General features: G+C 46.6%; 1 protein-coding gene across 3 annotated transcripts in view; it reads right to left on the bottom strand.

Moving 5' to 3' along the window:
• Srrm4 (serine/arginine repetitive matrix 4) overlaps positions 1-12526 on the bottom strand; it is a 159915-nt gene that overhangs the window by 80664 nt on the left and 66725 nt on the right. The gene's annotated exons all lie outside the window — the stretch shown is intronic.

Here is a 12526-nt window from a genome sequence, read left to right as displayed (position 1 = left end):
TTAACCTATTCGTCCATCCACCCATCCAACTATCCACCCATCCACTCACCCACCCATTCATCCATTTCCCATCCATCCATCCATTTCCCATTCATCCATCCATTTCCCATCCATCCATCTACTCACCCACCCATTCATCCATTCTTTCATCTCCCCACCCATCCATCCATCCATCTATCCATCTATCCATCCACCCATCCATCCATCCACGCATCCATCTATACACACATACACAATTTTTCCTACATCCACATCTCCATCCATCTTCTCTCCATTCTATCCATCCATGCAGTCATCTGCCTACCCTCCCACCTACCCAAATGTCTATCCACTCATCCATCCACATACCCACCTCCAACCTACTTGTTAAAATACACATGCATGCATCTATTCATCTATACATATATGGACAATTTCACCTGCTCATCCCTTTATCCATCTACCTACCCTTCTTATCCATGCCTTCATATATCTCCCATCCCATCCATCTATCCATCTATCTATCCATCCATCCGCCCACCCACCCATCCATCTACTCATCCATCCATCCATCCATCCATCTGCTCACCCACCCACCCAGCCACCCACCCACCCACCCATCCATCTACTCATCCATCCATCCATCCATCCATCCATCCATCCACCCATTCATCCATCCATCCATCCATCCACTCACCCACCCACCCATCCACCCATCCATCCATCTACTCATCCATCCACCCATCCATCCATCCACTCACCCACCCACCCACCCATCCATCCATCTACTCATCCATCCATCCATCCATCCATCCACTCACCCACCCACCCATCCACCCATCCATCCATCTACTCATCCATCCATCCATCCATCCATCCATCCATCCATCCATTCATCCATCCTTTTACCAACCTACCCATCTATCAACCTACCCTCTCACCTACACATCTTTCCTTCCAGCCACATAACCCAGCGTTTTCCCAAGCTTTACTCTTGACTATAAACTATCTCAGGTACAATGATGCTCAACGGCAAGTTTCCTCAGTCAAGTGGAGCTCGTGTTTGAGTCTTCTTTGTGTTGGCTGATGTTTCCATTTTCCAGCCAGGAGATCTAATTATCTCAGAACATTCACACCTCTCACAGAAGTGGGCAGAAGGCAAATCAGAATGGCACATCCTCAACCAAAACAAGAACCAAAGACGAGAGGTGGTTCAGAGTTGAGGTTCTGTTGCCGGCCACATCTGGCATAGCGTTCTGCACTGCTGGCTAAACCCAGTCTTTAGTGGATGACAGTGGATGACATTCGGTGAGTAGCCTCCTTCAGTTTTCCTTTTGTAGAGGATGGAAACGTTAACAGCACACACCTCATTGTTATATAATAAATAATATGGGTATCTTTATACACGCTTGTTACAAAGGAGTTGGGGTTTTTCTTGGTTTATTAGGTAAATGCTGGATAACCCTTGCCTGATAGTGGAACAGAGGGCTGAATTGTCAATAGGAAAACTTGTTCCAATCCTCTTTTGCTAAATCAACACTTGGCTGATGCCTCCCCTGAGAATACATGCCTAAAATGAGATGAGGGGAAATCTTTTTTTCTTTAATTAGATGCACCTTCCGCCGTACAGATCGGTGCTGAGTGTGAGAATCAAGGGAGAGAAGTATTTGCCAGCATAATGCTTATAAGCTACCTTTTAGCGTTTCAAAGCACATTTTCTATCTTGCCCTTCACTATATCCTGGCAAAACACCATGCCTTTAAATAAGCAAGTTGTTATGTTATTAGCTTCAGTTTGAGAGAAAGGAAGAAGCCCAAGATGGTTGGGTGGCTCTCTGAGGTCACACATGTGAATGACTTGTAGTAGCTGGTTGGTTTTTTTATTTGTTTGGTTTTTCCCATTTTCCCACCACTATACTATGCCACAAACTAGCCTCAATTTCTGTTTCCTGTCTTTCAATAAGTGGGGAACTTTGGCTGACTTCTCTGGTTCTTTAGACCGTCTGATGCCACCACTGAAGAAATCTGTATGCACAGAGGTTTGGGGCTACTGTAAATTATGAATGACGGTCTCTTTAGTGTGTCAAATCCATCCCTTTGTTTGAAACATTCCTTTTGGCATTGGCAACAGCACCGAAGTAAATAGTTTATTTGCCAATAACGCAGCTTGTTAAATTTTAATCAAATAGAGTATTGTAAGCACGTAGTTACTAAGATCCACCCCTTGGGAATGAGAGAGATCGCTTTAGAAATGAATTAATAATGGGGCCCTTGGAAGCCAAAATAAAATGGCCAATGGAGCCTTGATGTGAATTAGTACAGTTTTAGTTGCAAATTAGTGGAGTTGGTCTCACCCTGCTCCTATTAAAATTTCCTTGCTAATTATTTTTGTAAGATAATAAGACCAACCAGATGTGTGGTGTTTCTCTGCTGCCTTTTCCCCTGAAAGGCTCGGGCTTTTCTTGTGGTGATTTCAGCATGCAACCCATCATCCTGGGAAAATGAAGGCACTGCAGTGGCCCCAAGGAAGGTATCAGAGCGGCCAATACATAGGATGCATCTCCTTCCAGGTGCACAGTAGGGCTGCTTCCCATCCACTCATGAAGCCATGGTATTCTTTAAAGAGATGGAAATGGAATCAGTATGAGTAAGTTCTGGACAGAAGACCTAAAGGTGAATGTTCAGACAGCCATTTTCTCTCCTCTGTTATCCAGTAACTGCATAGAGTACAGATGTTGAGTTTCTGTCAGTCTGGACCCTTCAGAGAAGACAGCACAAAGCAGAACGTACATTTAGTTTGTGATGGACCCAAAGAACAAGCTGGGAAAGAAACTATGGTTAGTTTGTATCTCTGACTGTTGGTGGCTGGTTGTTACTGTTGCCAGCCAATCCTATTTATATGAAGATACAGGGCATGGTCTTATGCACATGAAACCAGGGTCCTACACTTCAAACAACCACCAGGTTAAGGCTGACACTTTCAGTTTTGGGACCCAAGCCTGTGTCTTGTCCCTCTTTGAACCTCTATTGCCTGCTAGATTGATGAGTGTTTGTGAGAGACTAGTAATGTCCTCTTGTCCTTCTTGTGTGTGTGTGTGTGTGTGTGTGTGTGTGTGTGTGTGTGTGCACTCGAGAGCGAGCAAGTGAGTGAGCGAGAGAGAGAGAGAGAGAGAGAGAGAGAGAGGATGTGTGTGGTGTGAGTGTGTGGTATGTGTATGAGGAGTATGTGGTGTGTGTGTGTATGTGAGATTGTCTGTATGTGTTTGTGAGTGTGTGGTGTGTGTGGTATGTGTATGTATGGTGTGTGTGTGTGAGGGTGGTGTGTGTGTGAGTGTATGTTTCTATAGTATATGTGTGTGTAGTGTGTGTATGTGTGGTATGTGAGTGTGTGTGGTGTGTGGTATGTGTGTGTTTGCATGTGAAAGTCAGAGGTCAACCACAGATGTTGCTCCTGGGAAGTTTTCCATCTCATGTTGGAGGCAGGGTCTCTCCCTCTCATGAGGCTGGCCAGGCTGCCCAGCCATCCCCAGATCCTCCCAGATTTCCACCTCATAGTTCTGGGATTATGATCACACATCAGTGTGCCTGGCTTTGTATAAGAATGACGGGAGTGGAACCTGAGTCCTCATGGCTTCTCAGTGCAAAAGCACTTTTCCACCTGAGCCATCTCCCCAGCCCACCAATAACATTTACTAAACGGGCTATTTCAAAATGAGGAACTTTATCCTTCCGAGTTAAGTGGCTGCTCTGGTGATGATGATAAATGGAGAGAGAGTAGCCTCACCGATGACACTGACATCTTCAGAAGGCTCACGGTGAACCTAACACCATTCTAAGTAATTCAACAATGAAAGTATTCCAGTTACTTCTGATGCTAAGGCAATACTAGAGTTGTCTCAGTATTGAGAACCATTAAAAATCAGAGCCACAGATGAGGTAAGACCTTCTCCCAAGCTGTTACTATGTGTCAGAACCGGGACTCACCCCCCCAATCTGTCCATCCCACACGCTCTTAGCAGAGTCAGAGATTCTGTCTCCAAAGGGAAGTGAGCAATGTTTTGACACAGCCTGTGTGGTATAACAGGCACATAGCAGCTACAGACCCAGATGCTTTATGTGTTGCTCTACAACACACATGATGACCCCTCCCCTCAAAGTGAGGAATCATTCAGCCCCCAATGCCAGCCAGAAGTGCCTTTAAACCCACGTGTGCCCGCGAGGCTCTCAGACACCTTGTAATTCAAAGTTTCAAGACAGCCATGCCATCTTGTCTGAGACTGATGGAAATAAATGAATGCACTCTGAGTCGATCACGTTCTACATTAGAGATTTGCAGGCAGCTTTTCAGCAGCACACGCATCTCACAAAGAGAGAGACACGTGGAAGGTGAGGGAGCCCAGAAGTCCAGAAGTGCAACAGGTAAGGATGGCCACATTTGCAGCCCCTCCAACCCCCACCCCCGTCCTCCAGTCTGAACCACTGTCCGCGGTGCTGAACTAGGAATCTGCCTGGTCCTGAAGGCTTCCATGGAAGACTTACACACCAAGTGCTCATGCAGGAAGACACCTTTCTCCATCTCTAACCTCCACATCTCAAGGATGCTCTGCCCCCACCCTTGGAACAGGTTAATTAACATGCAGGAAGTGTTGCTATTTTTGTGTCCATCTTGAAAGGATTTTCGGTTTGAGGCTTGACAGGGTGGTGGTTTACTTTACATTATACATTCTCTCAACCTTCAAGGTCTTTAATGATGCTGAGACTCTGCCATATACCTGCATAAGCACATACACACACACACACACACACTCACACACACTCACACATACACACTCATACACGTTTACACTCACACATACACACTCATACACATACACACTCATACACACTCACACACATACACACTCATACACATTCACACACATACACACACTCACACATACACACTCATACACGTTCACACTCACACATACACACTCACACACATACACACTCGTACACACATATACACTCATACACATTCACACACATACACACACTCACACATACACACTCATACACACTCATACACATTCACACACATATACACATACACACACATACACACTCATACACATTCACACACATATACACACATACACACTCGTACACACATATACACACTCATACATATTCACACACATACACACACTCACACATACACACTCATACACACTCATACACATTCACACACATATACACATACACACACATACACACTCATACACATTCACACACATACACACACATACACACACATATACACTCATACACATTCACACACACATACACACTCGTACACGCACACATATACACACACTCACACACACTCATACACGTTCACACTCACACACATACATACACATTCACACACATACACACTCATACACACACATACACACACATATACACTCATACACATTCACACACACACACACCGCATAATACACATATATACACTCACACACACAAGCAGTTCAAGAAGACAATAGCCATATCCAGAAGAGATTGGGACATAAGATATCTTAAAAGATGAAAACAGGAAAATGGCTGAGCGTGGGACTCCATTGTGATTTTAATTAATTGACTTACTGTGTATGTGGTGTGTGCTATGGTACCTGTGTGGTGAAAGCATGTAAATGTGCAAGGGCATGTACCCACGTGTATATGAAAGGCCAGAAGAGGACATTGGATGTCTTCCTATACTATTCTATACTTTATTTCCTTGAGACAGAGTCTCTTACTGAACCAAAGCTTCCCATTTCAGACAAGCTGGTTGGCAAGCCAGGGTCTAAGATCTGTCTCTGTTCCCTGGTGTAGGCATTACAGGCATGAAAGGCTATATTTGGTTTTAATGTGGGTACCGGAGATTTGAACTTAGGTCCTTATGCTTGTATGGCAAGCACTCTTACCCACTGATCCATCTCTCTCGATTCAGAGCACCATCCTTACAGCAAAATCACCAAGGACTAGATGACTGGCAAGGGAGGATTATGTCCCTCGTTCCCGTCTCACAGGATGAGTTAAGTTGATAAGATGTGTCACAAGAGGAAGAGCAAGCTGATCTCATGCTAAAAGGCTGTCTTTGAGGGTCATTGTGTCCTTCAGGAACTTACATCCACACTGGTGGATGGCACAGTGGGCGAGCCTCCAAGGCTGAAGACAGAATGAGGATCTGATTACTAAAACCTCAAGTGCCTGCTCTTATGCCCATGTTCCTGTGAGTCCTGCTTAGAAAGAAGTCTGGTCAAAGACATTACTAATAAAGAGAGACGTCTCTTCATCCCTGCAAGAACACTTGATGCGGCATGGCCCTGGGGGAGGAAAAGGGAAGAAGTGTGTGTGTGTGTGTGTGTGTGTGTGTGTGTGTGTGTGTGTGTGTCCATGCATGCACGTGTGTGTTGCACATGTGTGATGACATACACAGATTGTTATGCCACAGAAACATTTGAGGATGCTTGTATAATACACTGAAGATACTTAGAGGCATTCCGCATATAGAGTTAGAGTGACAAGTCACTATCCATTTCTTTGAATCTAGCTTACCTCATAAATTTCCTTTTATTTTAGTTTTGGGTATCTGTCTACCAAAGTGGGTAAGTCCAAGAAAAGTGTTTTTGTTTTTGGGGTTTTTTTTGTTTGTTTGTTTGTTTTTGTTTTTTTGTACCTTGTATTGACACACACTTTGTTTTCAGGCCAGCGTCTTCCTGGACAATAGCTTGATTCCAGATACGCAGTGTACCCACAGGCACCAACTGTTGTCGAGCCTACGACATCTTCGTGCCATAAATGGGGAAACCGGGGCTTGTAAGCAATTACATCTTCACAAAATCATGTGACATTCAAGATCGTGCCTTGACCAGACTTTATGACTCCTACCCTAGAGGTCACTCTCCATGCTGCTAGCCATGGTTGACTGCTCAGTGCTCCGGGGATTGGCTTGGCTTGGGGTATGCCCTGATCAACAGATACCCTGCTGCTTGACATAAAGAGGCCCGAACTTCTTTCTTTTCCCAGAGATTCTGGACACTCCAGTCGGGCCATCCTGGGCTAACAGTAAAAGAAGATCTGCCAAGTAAAACGTTATAAGAACGTGATCAAAAGCCAGTGTACCTGTCACATAAAGATGGTGTGACTGATACCTTTTGCACCCTCCTCCCATGGCCTCCGGGAAATATATAAACTCCTTGTGTTGCATATTGATGCTTTCCGCCACACTCCCTTTTGATTCCTGACTCCACTTGCAGCATGCCCCTGGTGACATCTCTCTGTATTGGTCAGCTAGTTTTTCATCTTGGTCTTTACACGCACTGGGACACTCTCCCATCTCTTCTGCTTTCTTATCTCGCTGTTTATCATAACCACCAGACCCTCTGTAAGCTGGTGTCTGTGTCTTTGATCAATTCAGAGCTGCTGTTACCTCACCAGGTAAGGAAAGACACAAAGGTAAGTTTGTAGCCAGTAAGTGCGTCTTGCTAGCTCAGTGGCTGCCACAGAGGAAAAGTAAGATACAAAGGTAAGTTTGTATCTAGTAGGTATGTCTAGCTAGCTCACTGCCTGCCAGCTCACTGCCTGCCATAGAGGATGAGTGGAACGGATGGATGGACAGATGTATGTATGTATGTATGTATGGACGGACGGATGGACAGATGGATGGATGGATGAAAAAAGGAAAAAGCACTCCCCAAAGCCACTTCCACAGCTGGCCAGAGACTGAGTGTGGAATTGGAGATTAGAGTTTGAACAAAGAAGGGGAGATTTAATTGATAGAGTAAAGCCAAGACCAGAAAGTAAATGGTTTCAGGGTGGATGACTCCCTGTTAAACCCAGATGTCTGCTCTGCTGTTCACTGGCCCTGAGTTGGCTATGCACAGAATAGAGCTGAGCAGAACCTTCAGCCAAATAGCTCCAGTCTGAGGAGACATCGCTATGGGAGCTCTCTGGCTCTATCAAGGTTGGGGGAATTCCTCAAAGCCTCTCCACTGGAGAGATTTCAGGACAGGGCAGATGGCCCTCAGTGTGTCTTTTAGAGGTAGCGACATCCCAAGGGAAGGTGATGTGGGTTCTGGGATAAAGAGGGTGCATAGAGGAAGGGTGAAGAGAGGTAAGGTGGCCAAGTATGCCCCAGGGCATCTCTGAGACCAAGGAAAAAGGAGGTATACACAAGGGAGAGATTTCTGACAAAAGTTCTAAAGGATCATAGCTCCTCAGAAGATGAGCTGACGACTGGTGGGCTGTGAATTTGGACTTCTGTCTCAGACTGCCTGAATAGCTTTTATCACTATCAACATAGGGATCTGGGAACGCCATCTATCTTCTTGAGACTCCATCTAGCCCTCTGTAAGAGTTATAAATCCTGTGCCAGGAATAGGGTGTGCCCATCTTAATGACACGATGGTTAAACATGATTTGGGTATTTCACAGGACAGAGTGCCTGGGACTTGATACAGGTTCAGTTGTTGAGATCTGGGGAATGTAGCTCAGCTGGAAGAATGTGCTTGCCTAGCGTGCACAATGCCCTGGGTATGGTCCCCACACAGCACAAAACAGGTGTAGTAGCTCATGTCTGTGGTCCTTGTACCTGGAAGGTCAAGGCATGGAGTGGGGAGGGGAGGGAGGCTCAGAAGCTCAAGGCTATCTGCTACTTAGCAAGATCAAGGCTAGCCGGGGTTACAGGAGACTGTGCCTATAAGCAAACAAGCAAGTATATAAATGAATTTAGCATTATTGGTGGCTCAAGCATTATTTATCTTCTGGTGACCCTTCAGATGTCTTACACACAGTGGATACCAAAAAAGTGTGGTTTGTATAAACAGACAAACAAATGGGAAATTGAAGAGATCTTTAAGCTCTGAGCTTGCTATGCAGTTACATACTTTGGACCTTCTGTTCCCTTTGCTTGGAACACCGTTCTCCATATCACTCCTCCAAGAATCAAAGAATCAGCCTGAAGGCTCGACTTTTTTAGGGACAAAAAAAGTCCCTGACATCACCAAGGTGTTGTGTCTTTGCCCTTAAGAACAGCTGGGAGTGACACAAAATTCTACATCTAGGAAGTCAAGACTTGGGTTTTCAGTTCCGTTATGTGGAGAGCCTCGAGCGTGGCCATGAGGGGAATTTCTTGGTACTCTGTGCCTAAAGATGTGACAAATGGGAGAGATGTTGCTCTGGCTGGGAGCAGACCAACCCCGGCTCCCTGCTGCCGAGCCGCCTTTTCTGCAGACGCGTGTGTGGGTTGACTCTTGCGGAACAGCAACCACAGTGAATTGTAGATAAATCTTAGTAAACATGACCAACAAGAGATGTCACAATTTGGCGTGGGAGGCAGACATTAAAGAGGTAAGTGTTGCGGAGAAGATATGGAGTTACAATCGGTGATGTAGAAGGGGCGGAGGCACACCCAAATGAGGCTTTCTGGGGCTCAAAATGGTGGGAGGGAACAGCCGTTCCGTTCAGAGTGCATTAGGTAAAGCACCCGCACGCCCTGCAGCGTGGCCCATACAAAAGTGGAAAGGTGGGACAGAGACCTTAGTGGGTTGAGAGACCTTAGGGTCTCTCATGACAGGCTAAGTGGGAAAGGAGATGAGAGGTTGAGGCCAGTGGAGTGGGCGGGGCCAGCTCCTGCAAGGCTAGCCAAGCACAGAAAGTACAGGGTCCCAGGTGAGAGCCACAGAGAACTCTTTTTAATAAACCGGAAAACCACAGAAGGACGTTAACAACCTCCAGCCTGTCACTAGCCTTTGGGTTTCCTCCATCCACAAGATAAGACAGCACTGTTAATCCGACCATCCCACGCCCATGTCTAAAGATGGTGGCAACTCCTTGCAAAGAGCACCTCTGCATGACTGCGTAGCATACCTGGGCTTCGATGTGGCTGCACCAGGCACCAGGCACCGTGGGCCACGGCTTGTGCCAGCGCTCAGACAGAGCTGAGCTATTATCAAAGGGGAGGGAGCTTCCTGCAAGCTGTATGGAATCATGATGTAGGAGGCTATTCTGAGCCTGGTAGGAGGGAGGCCGGGAGGGGGTTTGGCCAGAAGAACAGTTATTTCAGGACATATCGGCCAGCAGTTTGTAGCCTGGGTGTATAGAGATCTGAATAGACAAGAGACCCAGAGAGCCTACAGTTTCTGGAAGCTAATGGATGTCCCTTTAGGGCTCCAGATAAGAAGGTGGCCCCCATTGTAAGTGTGAGAATACGAGTCCTGGATGGAGAGAGTACAACATCAGCAACTGCTGTGTAACTCTGTGCGAGTGCCTGCCGGGTCCTATGGACAAACACCTGACAAACATTCCTCCCGATAATTTAATCATGGCTGTGATTGAGGCCTATGAAGAGACTGATGTTCAGTGAGGTTAAGTGGGTTACCAGTTTCCTGCGGGTGGGAAAATCAGCTCTCCACAGACACCGGGCCATTTTCCCCGTGTTTCCACTCACTCCTTCACATCACGAGTGACAAAGCAGGGCCACGGGACAAGCACACGATGCAGCGTGTTTAACACTCAGCTTGGCAACGCTGAGGCTGCTCTTGAGCCCACAGCGCAGCCAGACTTCACTCTTAGGATGTGGAGGTGGGTGATAAAGTCAGGTCTTAAATTTAGCTGGGAAGGACGGAAGTTGAGATCTTAAGAGCATCTCTAGTCACTTGGGTAAGAATTCTGGACCAGTGTGTGTGTGTGTGTGTGTGTGTGTGTGTGTGTGTGTGTGTGTGTGTGTGTGATGCATGCATGTGCATGCATGAACAGTGCAGAGGCCAGAGGTTGAATTCAGAAGCCTTCTTTGGCCACTTACCTACCTTGTTTTCTGGTGCACACTACTCTGTCACTGTATTGACTGGGCTGGTCAACCAAGAAACCCCAGAGGCCATGCTATCTCTGCATCTCTAGGTTGGGATTTCAGCATGAGCTGCCATGCCTGGCTCTTTTCAGGACTGCTGGGCATCCAAACTCGGGCACTTTGCTGACATCTCCCCAGATCCTAACCAGCAGGCTCTTACTGAGCAAATCACCATCATCATTAACCATAAAACATCGCTGTGGGTTTGGGAAGCACAAGCCTGCTGTGCCTGAGAGCAGGTTGCGGATGGGCGTGGGAGTCGGGTTTATGGCTTGTCTGTTGCTTTCTTCAGTCTGAGATCCTTGGTCAGCTGCTCTTCCTCCCTGTGTCTCTATATGGTCCTGTGTCACTGGACTAAGGGGGCTTTAAATGAGATCATGCATGCCTAAGGCTGTGACTGCGGACAGTAAGAACCCAGGGGACATGACTGTTCACAAACAAGCTGGTTTTGTTTTTGTTTTTGTTTTTTTTTCTCCTCCAATTTAGGACTCTCTGAGGCACCGTGTGCGCAAATGGAGATGCTTGTTGTAAAACACACACAAGGAGAATTGCCACTCGCTTAGCCTCTGTTATGGATCCTGTCGGGTCATATCTCACACTCACTATGCCCAACAAGACATGGATTGTCCCCACTGATTGACAATGAGTCTGAGACAGGCAGAGGCCAGTAAAAATATTCAGGACAGCACAACACAGACCTCGCCACGCCATGCCAACTCCCTCTCTCTCCTTCTCTTGCCTCAGCTACTCGCAGGCTTAGCTCAGTTCCCGTCCACGAAAGCATGTTTCCCACACTTCCTCTTGCTTATCGCTGCTCTCGAGATTGACTTGGTTTTTAACCCAAGAGATTTAATTAAAGAGGAAACTTCTTATCAGCGTTGTAATTGGGAAAGAAGCACCTCCTTCCCGGAGCTGGGAGACAGCCTTAAAAACAGACAGGATGGAAACAAAGGGGTGTCCTGAAATTCCAGCTCCAGCAGCTGCCTGCCCTGGGCTCAGGCCTGACACCTGGTCTCCCGTCTGTTAATAAAGGGTGAGCAGGTGTTGAGAGCCCTTAACAGCAAAAAGTGGAGTGAGCACCGCCAACCAGGAAAGTGAGCCAAAGCAGAGCTCTCCTCTTCGCCTGTGGGCCTCTTGTGTTCTTACTTGTATTAATGGAGCCTCCTAAACTCTCTCAGTGTACAGTCGGCCCCCAACTTTGGAAAACATTGAGTCCCAAATCTGTCTGTCTGTCTGTCTGTCTGTCTGTCCGTCGGTCCATCCATCCATCCATCTATCTACCTATCTATCTGTTATCTTGGATTCTTTCCTCTCTCTCTCTCTCTCTCTCTCTCTCTCTCTCTCTCTCTCTCTCTTTCACCCTTCTATCTGCTCTGCTCCCCTTTGAAATCCTAAATAATCCCTATGTTGGGATTTGGTTGAGATTAAGCTAAACACACACACACACACACACACACACACACACACACACACACACACACACACACATGCCCTGGGGGGAGAACTGGAGGAGGAGAAGAGAGCTTGTGGGTCTTCCTCTAGGTGAGTCTAAGAAACTGTCAGCTAAATTCTCACAGAGACGCTTAATTGTCACCAAACAGACACATTGGAAATCTAAAACCTCGTTGCCCCATCCCTCTCTTCCGGGTAAGCCAGCTCTCACTCCCTGCTCCAC

The sequence above is a fragment of the Rattus norvegicus genome, chromosome 12, assembly GCF_036323735.1.
Source record: "Rattus norvegicus strain BN/NHsdMcwi chromosome 12, GRCr8, whole genome shotgun sequence".
Taxonomy (NCBI): domain Eukaryota; kingdom Metazoa; phylum Chordata; class Mammalia; order Rodentia; family Muridae; genus Rattus; species Rattus norvegicus.
The sequence above is the reverse complement of the archived record's forward strand: the minus strand, read 5'-3'. Positions and strand labels throughout refer to the sequence as shown.